Genomic DNA, 23,160 nt, shown 5'->3' with positions numbered 1-23,160 from the left:
TAGGTGGGGCTTTATATACTTTTTTCATTGGTTACTAAGAATAGATTAAAAGAATGTCTCAAGGTTTTAAAGGTCTTACCAGACTCACTCCCACAACATACATCTTAAGATAACAGGATCAGTTAGAAGGTTCTTGTTAAGAAGGAGAAACATGTCCTGGAGCAAGATATATTCTTGTTACATAGTCATTAAGTACAGAGCTTAAGGAAAACAAACCCTTGAGCAAGCTGTGTTGCTTTTGTTATGTAATCATTAGCTCTGGGCTTAAAGAAAGTTAGTCTTAGAAAAAGCAGATCATTGCCATAACAACTAATAGCTTAAGAAAAAAAGTCTTATGTGACTAAGACAAAGCAAAGTAGAAAAAAAAAATTGTCCTTTTCTCCTCCTCTAGGGCCCCGGATTTGTTATCAATCTACTTAAGAATTAACTCTCTCATAACTTCCTCATTTCCTTCAAGTGTCTGTAAACACCACCTAATCCCCCACAAAGGACTTTCCTGATCACCTTACACGGTGAGGTGTCACCCTCACCGTTGCCATCCTCTGCCCTTTACTTTGCTTTGAATTTCTTCAGAGTGCTTATTTCTACACTACAGTACATGCTTCTGTGTATTTATGTAATATTTGTCTTCCCCACTGGAATTATCCTGCTCCCTGCTACAACCCCAGCACCAACAACAGCAGTACCTGGCTCATGGTGAAGAGGCTCTAAAACTGTACTGTATGAATGAAGGAAGGAATATTTTCTTATTCCTAAAACACAATCTATCAGCTAAGCTATATCATTATATAACAAAATCCAAAATGTTAAAAATGGCAAAAGGAAAAGAAAGTCATCCTCAGGCATGTGAAAATTGGAAACAGAACTGTGCTTTATTTTCAGTTTTTAAAATGTGTTTTCAGAGAAGTTGATAAAGGCATTAGATGAATAAACTGAATATATAGTTTCAAGTTAAAAATTAAAAAGTTTACTTCTCTGATAATGTTTTTATTGAGAAATGAGATTAAAAGATGACTAATCCCAATGCTTATTATGCCCCCTCCACGAAAAAAAAAAAAAAAAAAAAACAGCCAAAGGAAATTTTGTGAAAAGAGATCAATGGGTAGGAATAGGATGGTAACTTGTTTTACAAAGTTATTACAAAGTCTTAAATTAAAAAACAGCATGACCTTGAAGGAAAAAACAAAAGAGAGAGAATTGGCAGGCAGGTCAATAGAACACAAAAGTAGGACCTGAAACAGATCCTGATAAACCTTTTTTTTTTTTTTTGGTATTACAAAGAAAACATCATAAACCATGGAGGAATGTGGGTTTATCCATGTAAGTTGCTAGAAAAATTGGCAAAGTACATGGGGGGGAAAAATCAAGTTTGCTATTAACCTCACACCAAAATAAATTCTACACAGATATGTTAAATGTAAATAATGAAATCATTTAAGGCACAATGAATATATAGGGAAATTCTTGGCTGATTCTTACACTGGAAAGAAATTTCAAAGCAAAAGGAATTACAAAACTAAAACAGATGGACAGAAATCACAAAGGGAAAAGTCAATACAATGACTGCATAACCATGTAAAACTCTACTATGTTAAAAATAACCACACACACAAAATTTCAATGCAAGTTAGTTATGATATCTGTAAGAAATGTAAAAAACATATTAATATGGAGATAACTCTTTAAAAATAATACTGATTTCTTATTACAAAAAATTAGGCAAAGGACATAAATCATTTATAGAAGAATAAATATATGTAAGATTTTCAACTCACTAATAGTAAAATAGGTGAAAAATAAAATAATATACTTTAACACTGGTAATCATTAAAACTGTCAACTATTCAAATAATTGACAATCATTAAGTTAATAGCCAGTTGGTAATCATGATGTGTGTGTGTGTGTGCGCATGTATGTGCACACACACTTAGTCATGTCCAACTCCTTGAGACCCCATGGGCTGCACCCTGCCAGCCTCCTCTGTCCATGGGATTTCCCAGGCACAGGAGTGGGTTGACATTTCCTCCCCCAGGGGATCTTCCTGACCTAGGGATCAAGCCTGCATCTCTTGCACTGCCAGGCAATTCTTTTACGCTATCACCACCTGGCAATCATTAAAACTCATGTTAAGTGTGGCAAAGATGAAATAAACACGCAGTCATTTTTAAAGCCTATCTGGAAAGTAACTTTGTTTTTACCATATACATCTGGTAAGCATTCTCCTAAAACCTAAAAATAAACCTTGACCCAGTTAGTATTTTTCTAGGAATATATGTAGCCAAATACTTGTATAAAAGATATACCTGTGGTGGATTCATGTTGATGTATGGCAAAACCAATACAATATTGTAAAGTAATTAACCTCCAATTAAAATAAATAACTTTATTTTTTTAAAAAAGGAAAAAAATAGTATAGGATTATTTAATCTAAAACCCAAATGTCCACAATAAAATAATTATTATATAAATTATAATTTATCCATATGATAAAAAATCAATGTATTCATGGAAACTATGACTATATATAAAGACATATATTAAGTGAAAAAATACAAGTAAATATATATATATATATAAAACATATCCCATTTATGCAAAAAAATGCAACATATAGAATAAAATCAAAAGGATATAAATCAGAGGAGCTAACACTTCCAAACTCATTTTATGAGGCCACTGTTACCTCAATACAAAAAATAGATAAAGACACTACAAGAAAAGAAAATTATAGGCCAACATCCCGGATATTATAGATGCAGAAATCCTCAACAAACTATTAGCAACTATTAGCAAATCAGACTTAATAATACATTAAAATGATTATGCACCAGGATCAAATATGGTTCAATATCCACAAATCAATCAATGTGACATGCTACATTAACAAAATGAAAGATAAAAATCATGTGATCATATGAAGAGATACAGAAAAAGCATTTGACATAAAAGTGAATACCCACTAATGATAAAAAAAAAAAAAAAAACCAGCAAGACTGCCTTTATTTTTAGATAAAATTGTATTATATACAGAAAACTTAAACACTTAACAAATATTGTTAATAAACGAGTTCAGTGATGTTGCCAGGTATAAAATCAATATACAAAAATCTGTTGCATTTATAAACACAAATTATGAATTATCAGAGATTTTTTAAAAAAGAAATCCCATTTACAATTACATAAAAAAATCATAAAATACCTAGGAATATATTTAACCTAGGTGGAAAACCTTATATTGAAAGCAGCAAGACATTGATAAAAGAAATTGAAGCAAATAAATAGAAATATATTCTGTGCTCATGGATTGGAAGAACTAATATTGTTAAAATGTCCATTCTATAAAAGCAAATTACAGTTCTGTGTAATTCCAAAGGCATTTTTCACAAATACAGAACAAATAATCCTAAAATTTGTGTAGAACCATGTGAGAACCCAAATGGCCAAAATAATCTTGAGGAAGAAGATCAAAGCTGGAGGCATCTCACTTTCTGATTTCAAATTATATTACAAAGCTGTAGTAATCAAAACAGCATGGTGCTTGCATAAAAATAGTAACATAGATCAGTGGAGCATGCTAGAGAGCCCAGAAAGCAACCCACACCCAAACTCACTTCCATCGAGTCGGTGATGCCATCCAGCCATCTCATCCTCTATCATCCCCTTTTCCTCCTGCCCCCAATCCCTCCCACCATCAGAGTCTTTTCCAATGAGTCAACTCTTCACATGAGGTGGCCAAAGTACTGGAGTTTCAGCTTTAGCACCATTCCTTCCAAAGAACACTCAGGACTGATCTCCTTCAGAATGGACTGGTTGGATCTGCTTGCAGTCCAAGGGACTCTCAAGAGTCTTCTCCAACACCACAGTTCAAAAGCATCAATTCTTCGGTGCTCAGCTTTCTTCACAGTCCAACTCTCACATCCACACATGACCACTGGAAAAACTATAGCCTTGACTAGACGGACCTTTGTTGGCAAAGTAATGTCTCTGCTTTTGAATATGCTATCTAGGTTGGTCATAACTTTCCTTCCAAGGAGTAAGCATCTTTTAATTTCATGGCTGCAGTCACCATCTGCAGTGATTTTGGAGCCCAGAAAAATAAAGTCTGACACTGTTTCCACTGTTTCCCTATCTATTTGCCATGAAGTGATGGGACCAGATGCCATGATCTTAGTTTATACACAGGGAGGTACTATTCGTTATGAAAAAGCAGTCCTGTCATGTGACACAACCTTGAGGGCATTATGCTAATTGAGATGTCAGAGAAAAACAAATACTGCATGGTACTACTGATAGGTAGGTCTTAAAAGTCAAACTCCCTGAGACAGATAGTAGAAAAGTGTTTGCCTGGGGTGGAAGAAATAGGCGGAGTTTGGTAAAAGGGTATAAACTTCAGCTGTAAGATGAATAAGGTCTGAGGATCCAATATAAAACATGGTGACCACAGTTGATAACACTGTACTGTATAATTGAAATATGCTAAAAAATCTGGCTTAAAACTCAACAGTCAAAAACAAGCAACAGACTTGATCTGGTCCATATGCCAGTTTATCAACCCCCAACCTAAAGCATAAGCAGAGGACTTCCCTGGTAGTCCAGTGGATAAGAATCTGCCTGCCAATGCAGGGAACATGGGTTCAGTCCCTGGTCTGAGAAGATTTCACATGCCATGGGCCAAATATGCCCATGGGCCACAACTACTGAGTCTGCACTCTAGAGCCCTCGAGCCGAAACTACTGAAGAGGAACTAAATAGACTCTTGATGAAGGTGAAAGAGGACAGTGAAAAAACTGGCTTGAAACTCAACATTCAAAACACTAAGTGCATGGCATCCAGTCCTATCACTTCATGGCAAATAGGTAGGGAAAAAATGGAAAGAGTGACAGACTTTATTTTGGGGGGCTCCAAAATCACTGCAGACAGTGACTGCAGCCATGAAATTAAAAGACGCTTGCTCCTTGGAAGAAAAGCTATGACAAACCAAGATAGTGTCTTAAAAAGAAAAGACTTCACTTTGCTGACAAAGGTCTGTATAGTCAAAGCTATGGTTTTTCCAGCAGTCATATTCAGATGTGAGAGTTGGACCATAAAGAAGCCTGAGCGCTGAAGAAGTGATGCTTTTGAACTGCGGTGCTGGAGAAGACTCTTGAGGGTCTGTTGGACAGCAAGGAGATCAAACCAGTCAATCCTAATGGAAATCAACCTTGAATATTCATTGAAAAGACGGATGCTGAAACTGAAGCTCCAATACTTTGGCCACATGATCCAAGATCGGACTCACTGGAAAAGATCCTGATGCTGGGAAAGATTGAAAACAGGAGGAGAAAAAAAAAAAAAAGAAAACAGGAGGAGAAGTGGGCAACAGATGATGAGATGGTTGGATGGCATCATGAGTTCAATGGACATGAGTTTGAACAAACTTCTAGTGATAGCAAAGGAGAGGGAAGCCCGGTGTGCTGCACTCCATGGGGTCACAAAGAGGTGAACATAACTGAGAGACTGAACAACAAAAAGAGACTTAGGGACTAGAACTAAATGTTCACACACACACACACAGGATAATTCAGTGACGGTTGTGTTACTTAACTAGATAAGTCAAGAATCCAATCATCACATTGTAGACTTGAAATAACTTCCAATTCTATGGGTAGATTATATCTCAATAAAGCATAAAGGACATGGCGTAGCAACTAAACAACAATAACAAAACATAAATGAGACAAATGTTAAGTAATGCAATGTGGGGGATAAGTGGTTTTGTTCTTATTTCATTCAATTTTTTTGTCCAAATTTTCATATAGTTTTATTGAAACAATATTATGACAAAGAAGCTGAGCATCAAAAATGCTAAACCTAAAAAAGAATTTTATTTAATAGGCATTTGTCATCTATTTATTCAGCTATTTGCAAGTGCATCCTCTAGTACTTCATTCCTGAAGACCCACTTAAGCACAGACATATGAGAGCATTATAAGGCCTAGGGCATTACTGACCTCTGAATCAGGCATCTGCAAGTTTTTTCTGTAAAGAGTCAGATAATAAGTGTTACTATTTTAGGCTTTTCAGATTACAAGGCCTCTTTTAACTCAATTCTGCCATTTTACCGTGAAAGAGCCATAGATGATACGTAAGTGAATGGCTTTGTTCCAAAAAATAGTTTTATTTATAAGCACCAAATTTGATTTTATAATTTTCACTTATGACAAAATATTACTTCTGTTTCTGTTTTCAATCATTTAAAGATATAAAAATGTTCTTAGCTCACAGGTGTTACAAATACAGGGGTTCCATTCCTGGTCTCAAAGATTCCACATGCCATGGGGCAACTACACCCACGGACCACAGCTACTGAGCCTGCATTCTAGAGCTCAAGAGCCACAACTACTGAAGCCCATGAACTCTAGTCTGTGCTCCACAAGAGAAGCCACCTCAACGAGAAGCCTTCTACCACAATGAAGAGTAGCCTTCCACTTGCCCCAACTAGAGAAAAGCCTGTGCATAGCAACTAAGATCCAGTGCAGCCAAAAAAACAGAATAAAAAACAAAGGCAGAGGGAGAAATCTCTTAGAAAAAGTCAGCACTTCAGGACCAAGAGAGTACCTCGGAAGTGACTTCAGTCTAGAGTGTATTAGGGGCTCATCTGAGACCCCATATTTGAGCTGGTTTTATAGGCAAGTTTACTCTCCATTCATCATCACTATCTCTATGTTGTATTCCTACAGTAAAGCTAAATTTTAAAATAAAGGAGAAGCAGCAGGAGTGGAGGAAGAAGAAAAAGAATCAAACCATTTCATCTTATTTCTGGCCCCAGACAAATGTTTTCACTAAGTTAAATGGTTATGGCATGCCTTTATAATGCTTGTCGTTGGAAAATTAAAACTAAAAACATTACCTACTTTTGTGAAGATCCTTTAACTTTACATTTAAACACACACACACTCGAATCAAATAAAACTAAAACCCCCAAAACATCCAATGTACCTGTGCTACGGGGAATCAAAGGAAGTTAAAGTTTCAGGAACTACAGCCCAGGAAGTGCTCCTCCCAGAGTTCTTTTCTACCACTAACACTTAATGAGGTCGAATCTTCCACCGCACATAAGATTCTCTTCTTTAAAAGAATAATTAACTGATAGTTATAAAAACTAGGTTGCCATAATAGCTGATCCACTGATTGGTATGTTCAAACTCATACTTGCCTTTGACTTATTAACTATTTCAGCGATCTGATTTAGGTTTTTTATATTCTTAATACTCTTGTGGCAAAAGAACAGATAGAAATACTGAAAGCAATTTTAAGTAACTGGTTAACTCAATACTAATATTAAATGGGGAGGGGGGGTTCAGGATGGGGAACATGGGAATACCTGTGGCGGATTCATGTTGATGTATGGCAAAACCAATACAATATTGTAAAGTAATTAACCTCCAATTAAAATAAATAAATTTATATTAAAAAAAATCAACTCACTTCATAAGTAGTAATTCACACACATACACACACACACACACACATGAAGTAGCCCAAAATATACCTACATCATCTTTTACTTCCAGATACATGCTCAGACAGTAAAGACTGTCCTCAATGTGCAAGACCCAGGCTCGATCCCTGGGGCAGGAAGATTCCCTGAAGAAGGGAATGGCTATTCACTCCAGTATTCTTGCCTGAAGAATTCCATGGACAGAGAAACCTGCTGGGCTATAGTCCATGGGATCGCAGAAGAGTCAGACATAACTGAGTGAATAACACACACACACACCTGAAAACTTCTAGTTTCACAAGTTTTAACTGCATGAGTTTCTTCAGTTTTAAGGTCTCTGTTTAATTGTTTATATAGAATTAGCATTAAAAGTGTTAGTAACAAAAGCAAAATCCTCTTGGCTGTGGTTCTTCTTATCATCTAACATTCACAGCCATCCTCTGTCTCATTTTCACAAACAGTATCACAGTAAAACTTTTTTAATTGTTTAAGACATCTGTCATTTTCAAACATTTTACAGTACTCTCACAATCAATCTATAATAAAATGGAAAAAATGTGTTTCAAGAATAAATAAATGTTTAATTGCATGTTTTCATGGTATTCTTACAAGTATCTGGAAACAAAAAGAATTACATGATAAATATTTTGTGTATCCAAAAATAAACTTGTATTACAAATACTGTATGATTATCAGAGATGTTTACAATGTCTAATACCATAAATCCTTAAATAACTAACAAATTCATGAGAGGATCTTAGCTAAATATTTTCTCCAAGGTTTTATTTCCCTGAAGCCCAGACATAAATTCTTTAGCCATTATGAGTCTTACATATGATGAAACTTGGCAGAAGAAACAGGGATTATAAAAGCTGATATATCTTATTTCTTCCTACCTCTAGGATTTCACAGTGGGATTTATTTTCATATCTGCCTCATATGCACATTCATTAGTGCTTACAAACCGCTGCGTCAACATCTCTCCTTCTCTCTCTGGATTCCCTGCTTTGGTGACCTCATCCAGTCTCCTTGTTTTAAATACCTCCTGTTAGCATAACCTCACTTCAACCGCCTCTTTGCGCTCCAGATTCACCTATGAAAGAATCTCCATGACTTTCCCACTGGACATGGTTCATGAGCATGTCACATTCAACATGTCCAAAACAGAACTTTCCATTTCTTCCCACTCACGCTCCTGGTCACTTCTCTCTCCACTTCTCTTTCCTCTTTTCCAATTAGATGGCACCTTCATACAGCCTGTAGTGTAGTAGGGTTAGTTGTTCAGTCATGTCCGACTCTTTGCGACTGCATGGACTGTAGCCCACCAGGCTCCTCTGTCCATGGAACTTTCCAGGCAAGAATACTTGGTGGGTTACTATTTCCTCGGAGAAGGCAATGGCACCCCACTCCAATACTCTTGCCTGGAAAATCCCATGGATGGAGGAGCCTGGTGGGCTGCAGTCCATGGGGTCGCAAAGAGTCCGACACGACTGAGCAACTTCACTTTCAGTTTTCACTTTCATGCATTGGAGAAGGAAATGGCAACCCACTCCAGTGTTCTTGCCTGGAGAATCCCAGGGACAGGGGAGCCTGGTGGGCTGTCATCTCTGGGGTCGCACAGAGTCGGACACAACTGAAGTGACTTAGCAGCAGCAGTACTACTTCCTACTCCAGGGGATCTTTCTGATTCAGGGATTGAACCCATGTCTCTTGTATCTCTTGGATTGGCAGGCAGATTCTTTATCACTGTGCCACCTGGGAAGAGCCCACAGAGGGAGGAGAGGAAAAATAGGGAAGATTAGGGCAAAAAAAATGTTTCTCCAAGAAAGTGGCCCCACACAAATACCAGGGCAGAGGGGCAGTGAGACTGGGAGGATCACAACTGGCTGCCCAACTCCTTCCCAAGGTAATGGGCTGCCCTGCACATAAGAATCTAAAATACGAAGAAGACTGTACATGTTTGGGGGCTCCGTCTGTGTGGTCCCCAGAAAAGGAAGACAATCAGACACGGCCTTCCCTGCTGTCACCTGCATCCCTTCAACGTGAGCAGCAGGGGATGAAGGCCATGGGCCACGGAGTACCACTGGCCACTGAAAAGTAACGCTCATTACCTTTTGACCAGTTTCTTAATTCAAGACAGACCACTGTGCAGAGTTACAGAAACACTACTATTTCTGGAGAAAACAAAAAAGCTGAATACTATACCCCTAAACTTCTAACAGGTGTTCTCTTTGGGATGCAATCATGGCAAATGTTCATTTTTTAAATGATATGGTTTTGTAAACATTGTTTTCTAATGAGCCTGCTTTACTCCACATATATGTATGTACACACATATGTGAAGTTTCTATGTTATATGATTTTTAAGTGCTACTTTTCCTCTATTCCACACACACAGGACACCCTGAAAGTCTGAAAAGTCTGGAAAGGGGAATCAGTTGCTAGTTTTTTTCTTAAAGATGCACGTTTAAGCAACTCATTGGGTAATTAATATCATAACTTAGAATCATGTGACTTTTATTTTGTAGTTGAACCTCTCCTGTATTGCTGGTGTTGTTCAGTCACTAGCTCATGTCCAACTCTTTGCAAACCCATGGACTCCACTGTTTTCCACTAACTCATGGTCCTCTATCTTCCACTAACTCCCAGAGTTTTCTCAGATTCATATCCATTGAATCAGTGATACTATCTAACCATCTTGTCCTCTGCTGCCACTTTATCCTTCTGTCTTCAATCCTTCCCAGCATCAGGGTCTTTTCCAGTGAGTCAGATCTTTGCATCAGGTGGCCAAAGTGTTGGAGCTTCAGTTTCAGCATCAGTTCTTCCAATGAATATTCAGGGTTGATTTCCTTTAAGACTAATTGGTTTGATCTCCTTGCAGTCCAAGAGACTTTCAAGAGTCATCTCCAGCATCACAACTGGAAAGCATGAATTCTCAGCACTCAGCCTTCTTTATGGTCCAACACTCATATTCATACATGACTACTGGAAAAACTATAGCTCTGACTATATGGACCATTCTTGGCAACAAGAAGTCTCTGCTTTTTAACAGGCTGTGACTTTGGCATAGCCTTCCTTCCAATAAGCAAGCATCTTTTAATTTCAAGGCTGTTATCACCATCCCCAGTGATCTGGACAGAGAAGGCAATGGCACCCCACTCCAGTACTCTTGCCTGGAAAATCCCATGGATGGAGGAGCCTGGTAGGCTGCAGTCCATGGGGTCGCTAAGAGTCGGATACGACTGAGCGACTTCACTTTCCCTTTTCACTTTCATGCATTGAAGGAAATGGCAACTCACTCCAGTGTTCTTCCCTAGAGAATCCCAGGGACGGGGTAGCCTTGTGGGCTGCCGTCTATGGGGTTGCACAGAGTCGGACACGACTGAAGTGACTTAGCAGCAGCAGCAGTGATTTGGAGGCCCAAGAAAAGAAAATCTGTCACTGTTTCCACGTTTTCCTCTTCTGTTTCCCATGGAGTGATGAGACCAGAAGTCATGGTCTTAGATATTTTAATGCTGAGCTTCAAGCCAGCTTTTTCAATCTCCCCTTTCACTCTCATCAAGGGGCTCTTTAGTTCCTCTACACTTTCCTGCCATTAGCATGGTATCATCTACATATCTGAGATTGTTGATATTTCTCCATGCAATCCTGCTTTCAGCTTATGATTGATCCAGTCTGGTATTTTGCATGGTGTACTCCACATATAAGTTAACTAAGCAGGGTGACAGTATACAGCTTTGTCACGCTCTTTTCCAAATTTTGAACCAATCCATTGCTCCATGTCCAGTTCTACCTGTTGCTTCTTGGCCCTCATACAGTTTCTCAGGAGACAGGTGAAGTGGTCTGGTGCTTCCATCTCTTGAAGAATTTCCCACAGTTTGTTGTGATCCACACAGTCAAAGACTTCAGTGTAGAAGGAGATGTTTTTCTGATTGCTTACTTTCTCCATGATCCAATGAATGTTAGCAATTTGATCCCTGGTTCCTCTGCTGCTTCGAAACCCAACTTGTACATCTGAAATTTCTCAGTTCACATACTGCTGAAGCCTAGTTTGAAGGATTTTGAGCATAACCTTGCTAACATGTGAAATAAGCACAATTGTATGACAGTTGGAACATTCTTTGGCATTGCCTTTCTTTGGGATTGGAACGAAAAACTTACATTTTCCAGTCTTGTGGCCACTGTTGAGTTGTCCAAATTTGCCGACATACTAAGTGCAGCACTTTTACAGCATCATATTTTAAGATTTTAAATAGCTCAGCTGGAATTCCATCACCTCCACTAGCTTTGTAGTGATGCTTCCTAAGACACACTTGACTCCCTCCAGGATGTCTGGCTCTAGATGAGTGACCACACCACTGTGGCTATCCAGGTCATTGAGACTTCTCTTGTATAATTCTTCTGTGTATTCTTGCCGCCTCTTTTTAATCTCTTCGGTTTTTGTAAGGCCCTTGCCATTTCTGTCCTTTATTGTGCCCATCCTTGCATGAAATGTTCCCTTGATATCTCCCATTTTCTTGAAGAGATGTCTAGTCTTAATCATTCTATTGTTTCTCTCTGTTACTTTGCATTGTTCATTTAAAAAGGCCTTCTTATCTCTCCTTGCTATTCTCTGGAACTCTGCATTCAGTTGGATATATCTTTCCCTTTCTCCTTTGCCTTTTGCTTTTCTTCTTTCCTCAGCCATACCTCTCCTGTATATGTTTTATACAACAATGGGGTACACTAAACTTATGCACAGAGGTCTTTTCAATGGAAGGGCATACTTTCAGATATAAACACAAACATGTATACCTTAGGTTCAACGGGGACCCATGGGTTTGAAAAATCCCCCATGCTTCCCTGTGACTCAGACGGTAAAGAATCCACCTTCAGTGTGGGAGACCTGAGTTCGACCCCTGGCTTGGGAAGATCCCCTGGAGAAGGGAAAGGCTACCCACTCTAGTATTCTGGCCTGGAGAATCCCCATGGACAGAGAAGCTTGGCAGTGTACAATCCATAGCTTTGCAAAGAGCCAGAGAGTCAGACACTACTGAGCAACTAAGCACACACAGTGAAAAGATGAACAGTGGGGAGGCAACGGGAGGAAGTCCACCCGCACACTTGAGGCTGTGAGTTCCAGCACAGACCCCATCCTACTGAAGCAGTGGTAACCGCTGTTCTCATACCAGCAAAAGCACTGTAGCCACAACTGGCAGATGCTAAGGTTTGCAAACTTGGACACCTCAGCAGCTTTGCTTTCCTGGACGAGAAAGAAGGCAGTGCAGGTAGATATAATGAAAGCGTGAGCTGCACTGCAGGAGGGTAGATTTATTGTAAGCATACTGTTTAGAGGCTTTCCTATTGCACGGCTGTGTTCCCTCCCTCTGAAAAAGACCTACAGGAGAAAGATTCCCCCAGGCTTTAGTTCCAGGGAAGTCCATACTTCTTCTCCTAAAAAGAAGGAATGTATCTACATGAATCTTGTCACTATGGGAACAGCTCCAGCCTTAACACACGTGTGCAATCCTATAGATTTTGTTCTCATGTACTAAATTCTTCCCAGCTTCACCTTACGATGCCACTTTCCTTAGCTTTTGCCCTTATATCATTAATTTTTTTCATCTCTTTGAATTTTGCATAATTTGATGAAACATGTATAGTATCATATATGAAACGAATCGCCAGTCCAGGTTCGATGCACGATACTGGATGTTTGGGGCTGGTGCACTGGGACGACCCAGAGGGATGGTACGGGGATGGAGGAGGGAGGGGGGTTCAGGATGGGCAACACGTGTACACCTGTGGCGGATTCATGTTGATGTATGGCAAAACCAATACAAGATTGTAAAGTAATTAACCTCCAATTAAGATAAATAAATTTGTATTAAAAAAAGCAATTTCATATTATACTTTTCAATGCTGTTAAGTTATTCAGTCACTAGTGAAGTGAAAGTCACTCAGTCATGTCTGACTCTTTGTGATTCTTTTTGTGAATCCTCCAGGCCAGAATAGTGGAGTGGGTAGCCATTCTCTCCTCCAGGGGATCTTCCCAATCAAGGGATCAAAGCCAGATTTCCCACATTGCAGGCAGATTCTTTACTAAGCACCAGGGAAGCCCAAGTCTCTATGTCATGTACAACTCTTTGTGACCCCATGGACTGCAGCATATCAGGTTTCCCTGTCCTTCACCATCTCCAGGAGCTTGCTCAAACTCATGTCCATTGAGTCAGTGATGCCATCCAACCATCTTATCCTCTGTTTCCCCCTTATCCTCCTGCCCTCAATCTTTCCAATGATCTTTTCCAATGATTTGGCTCTTTGCATCAGCTGGCCAAAGTACTGGAGTTTCAGCTTCAGCATTGATCCTTCCAATGAATATTCAGGGTTTATTTCCTTTAGGATTGACTGGGTTGATCTCCTTCCTGTCTAATAGACTCTCAAGAGTCTTCTCCAGCACCACAATTTGAAAGCATTAATCCTTTGGTGCACAACCTTCTTTGTAGTCCTTCTTTACTACTGGAAAAACCATAGCTTTGACCATATGGATCTTTGTCAGCAAAGTGATGTCTCTACTTTTTAATGTGCTGTCTAGGTTTGTCATAGCTTTCCTTCCAAGGAGCAAGTATCTTTTAATTTCATGGCTTCCGTAATCTTCTGCAGTGATTTTGGAGCCCATGAAAATAAAATTTGTGACTATTTCCACTTTTCCCCCATCTATTTGCCATGAAGTAATGGAACTGAATGCCATGATCTTTTTTTTTTTTTTTTTTCTATGTTGAGTTTTAAGCCAACTTTTTTACTCTTCTCTTTCACCCTCATCAAGAGGCTCTTTAGTTCCTCTTTGCTTTCTGTCATTAGAGTGGCATCATCTGCACATCTGAGGTTGTTGATAATTCTCTCGTAATCTTGATTCCAGTCTGTGATTCATCCAGCACATCATTTCACATGATTTACCCTGTATAAACGTTAAATAAGCAAGGTGACAGTGTACAGCCTTGCCATACTCCTTTCCCAGTTTTGAACCAGTTTGTTGTTTCGTGTCGGGTTCTGTTATTTCTTGACCTGCATACAGGTTTCTCAGGTGACAGGTTAAGTCATCTGGTATTCCCATCTCTAAGAATTTTCATTAGATATAGTACAAATACATTAACTCAATGCCATCCTACACTGCAGACCTGTACACTTGTGATGCACAGGCTCATGCACTTTTCTGTACTGTGTCAGCTGAAGGTTCTAGGCCCTCAGGATATGGGACCCAGGCTGAAGTCATTAAATAGCACCTCCTCAAATAGCCTTCCTACATATCCTCATAGTCCTCTGGATTGCCCTACCATTGATCACCCTTGTGATTTGTCCTCTCCCACAAAACATAAGCTCTTCAAGGAGAGTGACTATTTCCAACTTGTTCTCTGTCCACCAGGGTGTCAAGTCCAAACAAGCACTCAGTAAAGCCCCCTGCTCTGGAAAGCTTCTGCTCATTGACCATGTTCTATGTGTATACTCAGAAGCTCATCAAATTTCAGTGATAACTTAAAGCATTTCCAAAGCACAAGCAATTTTCTTCCCAAGGCAGAGCAGCTACAGGGCGATTACATAAAGTAACTAAGGAAGGGTTTTCTTGAACAGCACTCAGTGAAAACAAGCAGGCAAGTTAAGAAGGAAAGTGAAAGAGGGTTCCCTTTTGAAAGAGACACATGTACCCCAATGTTCATCGCAGCACTGTTTATAATAGCCAGGACATGGAAGCAACCTACATGTCCATCAGCAGACGAATGGATAAGAAAGCTGTGGTACATATACACAATGGAGTATTACTCAGCAATTAAAAAGAATACATTTGAATCAGTTCTAATGAGGTGGATGAAACTGGAGCCTATTATACAGAATGAAGTCAGCCAGAAAGAAAAACACCAATACAGTATACTAATGCATATATATGGAATTTAGAAAGATGGTAATGATAACCCTGTATGCGAGACAGCAAAAGAGACACAGATGTATAGCACAGTCTTTTGGACTCTGTAGGAGAGGGAGAGGGTGGGATGATTTGGGAGAACGGCATTGAAACATGTTTATTATCATACATGAAATGAATCACCAGTCCAGGTTCGATGCATGATACAGGATGCTTGGGTCTGGTGCACTGGGATGACCCAGAGGGATGGGATGGGGAGGAAGGTGGGAGGGGGGTTCAGGATGGGGAACACGTGTACACCTGTGGCGGATTCATGTCAATATATGGCAAAACCAATACAATATTGTAAAGTAATTAGCCTCCAATTACAATAAATAAATTTATATTAAAAAATTAAAAATTAAAAAAGAAGGAAAGTGAAAGAATAAATCAGAAGACAAAAAGTAATTAAAGTAATAAGGGTTGCTAAGAAAGGAGAAGAAAGAACACATAAGCAGAAAGCAGTAAAGTTTATTAACTAAATGTTTCTTTATATGTGAAGAATAGGTTAACATTTTTAATATGTTTTCATTTGACCTAAAAAATTGAGGAGTTATTCAAGGGAAGAATTCTTATTACCATTTTATAAGTTAGAAAACTGAGTGAGATAAATATTCATCATTTTGTGATTATAATGCATATTGAGTCTGGGGGGAGAAATTAAGCACAGTCAACTGAGGTCTCTCTTAGATTTACTTTTCGGATTATGTCAGCCTTAAGAGCACTTGAACTCTTTCTCAAATATAAATTCTATGTCTGTCCTATACAACACTTTATCCTCAGCATGTAGAAGAGTAGCTGGCACAGCTCAGTCGCTCAGTCTCATCCAGCTCCTTGCAACCCCGTGGACTATAGGTGCCTCTGTCCATGGGATTTCCCAGGCAAGAAAACTGGAGTGGGTTGCAATTTCCTCCTCCAGGGGATCTTCCTGACCCAGGGATCAAACCTGTATCTCCTGCGTCTCCTGCCTTCGTAGGCAGATTCTTTACCACTGAGCCACTTGGGAAACCAATAGTTACTCAATAAACATAAAAACAACAAAAAAAAAAAAGGAAGGAAAGAAAGGAAGCAGGGAGAAAAAGAAGGAAATAACCAATGGAATAGGCCTTCCCTTGAAGAGAAACCTAGGGATTCCCAGGCCTGTTTGATGATTCTAATTAACAAGTCCAGCTGGTCACTGGTCTTTTTCATTCTCTAATCAGCTGTAAAGCTAATTGTGATGAGATTATAACTCCAGTTTGTTGACTCTGAGATCTCTTAATTGGCTCTGAACTCAGGAAGGGTATAGTTTATTGTGTCCCCAGCGCCAACAGTTGCATTCCAAGCTTCCACAGCGTTCTTAACTCACTGTTACAAATTATTTTTCTCTTATTTCACTTTTCATGTCTGTGTTCCTGTCAAAATAACACAATCGCCCATTTCACATACTTCTCACTCTAGGCTTTGTCTCACGGTGTTCTCTCTGAGTGGAATTCCTACCCTCCCTCCACTTCAATACAATCAAATCCTACTCAGAATCCATTCATTTATTTGAATGCAAAGTCCCAGCGCAAGTGCTCCCTCCTCCAAGAATTGCTGTCCACACTGTCTCCAGGCAGCCGGGCCACTCCGTGAGGCTCCCTGTGGAGCACACGCACAGTCCCAGTCACACTGGGTGACAGCCAAAGCCAGTCTGGGATATGGGTTACCAGCTAGTGTTCCAGGTCCACTGTGGCTGCCCGGCCCATGTCCCGTCCCTGACGGACACCCGAGTGTGTGAGCATGTGTGTCTCTTTCTGCTTTTCTGTCTTCCAGCAACTCCAGCGGCTTGCTACCTCTTCCCTGATGCACTGAGCTGAAGTAATCTTTCTTCCCCCTGAATTCCCATAGAATTTCATTCTTGTAACACTTACATTCCCTCTCTGATTTATTTGTATGTCTTGACCCTTCTTGCCATCACTTCTTTAAAGGATCTCAAGGAATTGGGAGTAACTGGATAGTCTAAGAAAAGAGGAACATGTCCTTGGTGAAATTAACAGTCTTAGCAAAACAATAACCACCAGATGGCTTCCCTGGTGGCTCAGAGGGTAAAGAATCTGCCTGCAATTCAGGAGACCTGAGTTCGATCCCTGGGTTGGGATGGTCCCCTGGAAGGGGGCATGGCAATCCCTCTAGTATTCTTGCCTGGAGAATTCCATGGACAAAGTGGCCTGCTGGGCTACAGTCCATGGGGTAGCAGAGGAGTCAGATAAGACTGAGTGACTTAGGATAGCACGTGGACTGAGGCGGCTACTCACAGGTAGGTTGTATAGGCCAAGTGTAGACAAGGACACCATACTATGAAGCAGGATACACAATTAAATGTGTCCTTTATTTTAATGACATCAGAAGTCCAGCGACATACACAGTTATCAGATTGAACAATTTTTAGACAAAAGTATCATATATTTGTGAAATTCTGTTTCACCATATACATAATATTGGTTAGGACTTAATAACTGGGCATCCTCTCCATTTCTATTCTCAGCCTCTTTCACGTGTGTATGCTAAGCCGCTTCATTCATGTCTTGACTCTGTGCAAACCTGTGGACTGTAGCCCTCCAGGCTCCTCTGTCACTGGGATCCTCCAGACAAGAATACTGGAGTGGCTTGCCAAATTAAGCCAAAAGTTTGAAATCATGGCTGTCTGGGTCTAGGAAACGTAGTCTACATTCAAGAAGAAAGCTCATTTGTACTCCTGAAAATGGCCCAACTTAGGACATAAGCTTCGTTTAAATAAAATATTGCATCACATATCATGGAAGGAGTTCACTTATACTTCTTAGGCTTCTTACCAAGTACAACTTGTTTTTTCAGAAAACTGTGACAACCCCATGATGCTGGGTCCTATGATTTCTAGACAACTGTCCCGTCTTGGCGGCCACGCCTTCCCCTGCTCTTTGAACCTGACTACGCCACACACACTGAGGTTTACCCATCCCACAGTTCACACTCTCAAGGACAAAGTATTTACTTTCTAAAGATGTTTCCTCTTAAAAACAGCATTTCCTGAGACAGATTTCACCTCTGCTGATGAATTCTGTAGTCCTGCTTTCCGAGCAACAGCGTCTCAGGATGAGGAGAGGAGAGGTAGGCGGTGGGGGAGCCATTTCCCTTCTCTCATTCACAAGAAAATGAATCATGAAAACCTGGCACATCGCCTCAGAGTATTTGCTCATCTCTCGGCCGAATAAAATAGAACTACGTAGACAGGATGCATCCAGTAAGGGGAGAAACTGAAGATACTTTAGAAAGTATTACTGACTGGACCAGAAAAGGACGTGAGGATGGGTGTGGTAGAGATGTCTGGGGTTCTGTTTTTGCTTTGGGGAGGGGAAGAAGTCCTATCTGATACATGCTCACCTCCTATCCTTAAAATTTAATTTTTTAAATTAAAATTGCATCCATTTAAGGTGTGCAACATGATGTGTTGATATACATACATCTAGTGAAATGATTAACACAGTTAAATACCTAACATATCCATCTCCTCATTTGTTACTTTTGTGCATCTGATATCTACGCTCGTAGAAAATGACCAGTCTAGTCCTCACACTATATACTAGGGTTTATCTATCCTATATGGATAAATGGATAAATGGAACTTCGTACCATTTGATCAACATTTCCCCTACCTCTCCGCCCCTGATAACCCACTGTTTGACATTTTGTATTCAACTTTTTTAGATTCCACACACAAACAAGATCATACAATATTTATCTTTCCATGTTTAGCTAATTTCACTAAGTATAATGTCCTCCAGATTCAACCACATTGCCATTAATGGCAGGATCCCCTGTTTTAAGGCTGAATAATTCAAAATCTAAGGCTATGGTTTTCCCAGTGGTCATGTATGGATGTGAGAGTTGGACTGTGAAGAAAGCTGAGCACCGAAGAACTGATGCTTTTGAACTGTGGTGCTGGAGAAGACTCTTAAGAGTCCCTTGGATTGCAAGGAGATTGAATCAGTCCATTCTAAAGGAGATCAGCCCTGGGTGTACTTTGGAAGGAATGATGCTAAAGCTGAAACTCCAGTACTTTGGCCACCTCATGCGAAGAGTTGACTTATTGGAAAAGATTCTGATGCTGGGAGGGATTGGAGGCAGGAGGAAAAGGGGACAACAGAGGATGAGATGGGTGGATGGCATCACCGATTTGATGGACGTGAGTTTGAGTGAACTCCAGGAGATGGTGATGGACAGGGAGGCCTGGCATGCTGCGATTCATGGGGTCACAGATTCGGACATGACTGAGTGACTGAACTGAACTGAACTGATGTCCTCACAAAGACTTATACTGTGGTCAATAGATATTTGTTGATTTGATTTTGATTTCATTCAAATAAGGAAAACATAAGGCAAATTTTTTCAATGCCCTAGAAGAACATGGGCACTAAACAGGATTTTGAATACTGGGTCCACCATTGTGTTAAGTGGGAAGAACAGCCACTTCCCAGGGTGAAGATTCAGTGAAATTACAGAAAGTGCCCAATGCCTGACACTCACTAGAAGCACTCACTAAAAATTATTATTATCCCCATTTCTCATTTTCCTGCCCACCTTCCTGCTTTTACCCATTACAGCTTCAGCCCTCCCAGGGCCACCCTCAGCTACCTGTCAACAACTATGCCCCAGGGACTGTTGCTCCAGGGCTCAGCTATGAGGCATGTCTCAAATAATATGCTTATGACATAAGACAACTTCCAAAGTCTTGGAGTAAATTTTGGAAAATAAATGTTATTTTTATTGAGGTAGAGTTAATTTGCAATGTTGTATTATTTTCAAGTATACAGCAAAGTGACTCAGTTATCTATACACATGGGAGTGGAAGTGTTAGTCCCTCGGTCATGTCCGACTCTTTGCAATCCCATGGACTGCAGCCCGCTAGGCTCCTCTGTCCACGGAATTCTCCAGGCAAGAATACTGGAGTGGGTTGCTATTCCCTTCTCCAGGGGATCTTCCTGACCCAGGAATGAACCCAAGTCTCCTGCATTGCAGGTGAATTCTTTATCATCTGAGCTACCAAGGAAATGCTGTATAAATACATATATATATTCTTTTAAAAATTCTTTTCCATTATAGGCTATTATAAGATATTGAACCCAGTTCCCTGTGTTACTCAGTAGGTGCTTGTTTTATATATAGTAGTGTGTGTATGTTAATCTCAAACTTCTAATTTACCTTTCCATATCCTCCCACCCCACCTCGCTAACCCTGTTGGTAACCGTAAGTTTGTCTTTTAGGTTGAGTCTATTTCTGTGGAAAATAAATGTCATTCGATGTCTATCCTTTTCAGGCTATCCCCAGGATAATGTCACTTTTAGTCATTCTCACTCCAGTAAGTTCCCTGTTAGGACTCTTTCCCTCCAAAGTGACTGCCAGCCCGTCACATACAGGCACATTTCAGAACCTCAGAGATACTGAAGGTTCAATTCCTGACCATGGCAATAAAGTGAATATCACAATAAAGTGAGTCACACAAATTTTCTGGTTTTCTAGTGCATATAAAAGTTATGTTTACAATATAATATAACCTTTAAGTGTGTAGCATTAGTCATTAAAAAACAATGTACATACCTTAATTAAAAAATACTTTGTTAGTAAAAATGCTATCATCTGTGTCTTCAGTGAGTCGTAACGTTTTGTAGTTGTAACAAAGATCACTGATAATGCATCACCATAACGGAATATAATAATAATGAAATGGCTTAAAATATTGTGAGAATTAAAAAAGTGTGACACAGAGACACAAAATGAGCAAATCCTGTGAAAAATGGCATCAATAGACTTGCTTGACACAGGACTACCACAAACCACCAATTCATAAAAACCCTCAATATCTGCAACAAGCAGTAAACAACGTGTGCTGTACATTTAGTAGATGAAGACATTCAGTTCTCCATTCCTGCTCAGAACTAAAGCCCAAGCCTAGCTTTGCACTCTCAAACACTCACCTCATTAAGATATTGTACTTATCAGCGCCTTTCACTCCAGGTCACACGCCTCAGAGCAGCACAAGGCTTTAAAGGGAGTTTTTCCTTTAATCTGATCAAATTCTTAGGCCCTGTCTCCCACTCCGACCTCCTTCTCACTAGTTGAAGGGGAATAGAAAACAATAGAAGGCAATGGCACCCCACTCCAGTACTGTTGCCCAGAAAATCCCATGGATGGAGGAGCCTGGTGGGCTGTGGTCCCTGGGGTCACTGGGAGTCGGACACGACTGAGCGACTTCACTTTCACGTTCCACTTTCATGCATTGGAGAAGGAAATGGCAACCCACTCCAGTGTTCTTGCCTGGAGAATCCCATGGATGGAGAAGCCTGGTGGGCTGCAGTCCATGGGGTCGCACAGAGTCGGACATGACTGAAGCAACTTAGTAGTAGTAGTAGTAGTAGTAGAAAACAGACTTATTTTCCCCTTTATTGGAAAAGCCCTTGGTGTCTTTGGCTTTTTTCCATGCCTCCAAAACATCATCTTAAGAGGATATTCGGAGTTTTGTGAAAGATTTCATGATATCTGTGTTCTGGGAGAACTGGAAACAGAGACTGAGCTGTAAATGCTGGACTGTCATGCCTGAGAGCAACCTCCATTTTCCATTCTGGATTGATTTTAAAATATGGTATCATTCCCAGAGCTGTTAGGAATAATTCAACTTCCACCTTCCCACCATTTCCCTTGCTCTTAATCCTTCCCTCAAAGCAGATGGCATGCAAGATTTTGACATTAAAATCTGCCAAGAAATATGAAAAACTAGTAAGCACAAATCTGTTAATAGTTAGAAATATTTTACGGAAACACATTTTTGTTTTGTTTTGTTTTAATTTTATTTTTTAACTTTACAATATTGTACTGGTTTTGCCATATATCAAAATGAACCCGCCACAGGTATACAGAAATACACTATGCATTTGGGGCAAAAGCCCATTATTTAAGATGTGTCACACTGAAGTTATCGGGGCGTGGGGTTAAGAATGAATGAGTCACACAGTGTTAAAGATGATTAAGGACAAGAAAGGGGCAGGAGAATGAGAACTGGGAATAATAGTAACTAAGTTTTGTGGAGTGCTTACTCTTAAACCAATATTTTGTTCTCACTTGGAGTTCTTTATTTCCCAGGAAAATTTTTTAAAAATCACACTAGCTGGGGAAACGGGTTAATGTTAAGATGCAAATTCAAGGCCAGCAGAGGGGGTTGGTGGCAAAGGGATTCATTTACCAAAGTTGGATACATAACAATATAGGTCTTTAGTGGCTGAGCAGTAACATCCAGCTGTGCCCTGAATGCTCTGCTGAGGTTTTCAGAGCTCTAAGCTGTTTCACCACAGTCAGGGAAACCCAGGGGTCCTCCTGGAAACAAAGGAATAGAGAGGGGGATCCAAACTGCTGTGAGCAAGCTGCAAGAGAACATAAATCCACAGGGTAGAGCTTTTCACCCTGTGTGTGTGTGTGTGTGGGGGGGGGGGGTGTATGTGTTCACATTCAGTTGTGTCTGACTCTTTGTGACTCCATGCACTGTAGCCCACCAGGCTCCTCTGTTCATGGAGTTTTCCCAACAAGAATACTGGAGTGGGTTACCATTTCCTTCTCCATTTTACCCTGGATTGAACCTGGGTCTCCTGCATTGCAGGCAGATGCTTTACCAACTAAGCCACCAGGGAAGTCATTATTTCACCCTGTACAAGCAACCAAAAACAAATCACCAGGCTTTTCATTTATAAAGCATGG

The sequence above is a fragment of the Bos taurus genome, chromosome 17 (genome assembly GCF_002263795.3).
Source record: "Bos taurus isolate L1 Dominette 01449 registration number 42190680 breed Hereford chromosome 17, ARS-UCD2.0, whole genome shotgun sequence".
Classification (NCBI taxonomy): domain Eukaryota; kingdom Metazoa; phylum Chordata; class Mammalia; order Artiodactyla; family Bovidae; genus Bos; species Bos taurus.
Note: the sequence above shows the minus strand (reverse complement) of the source record.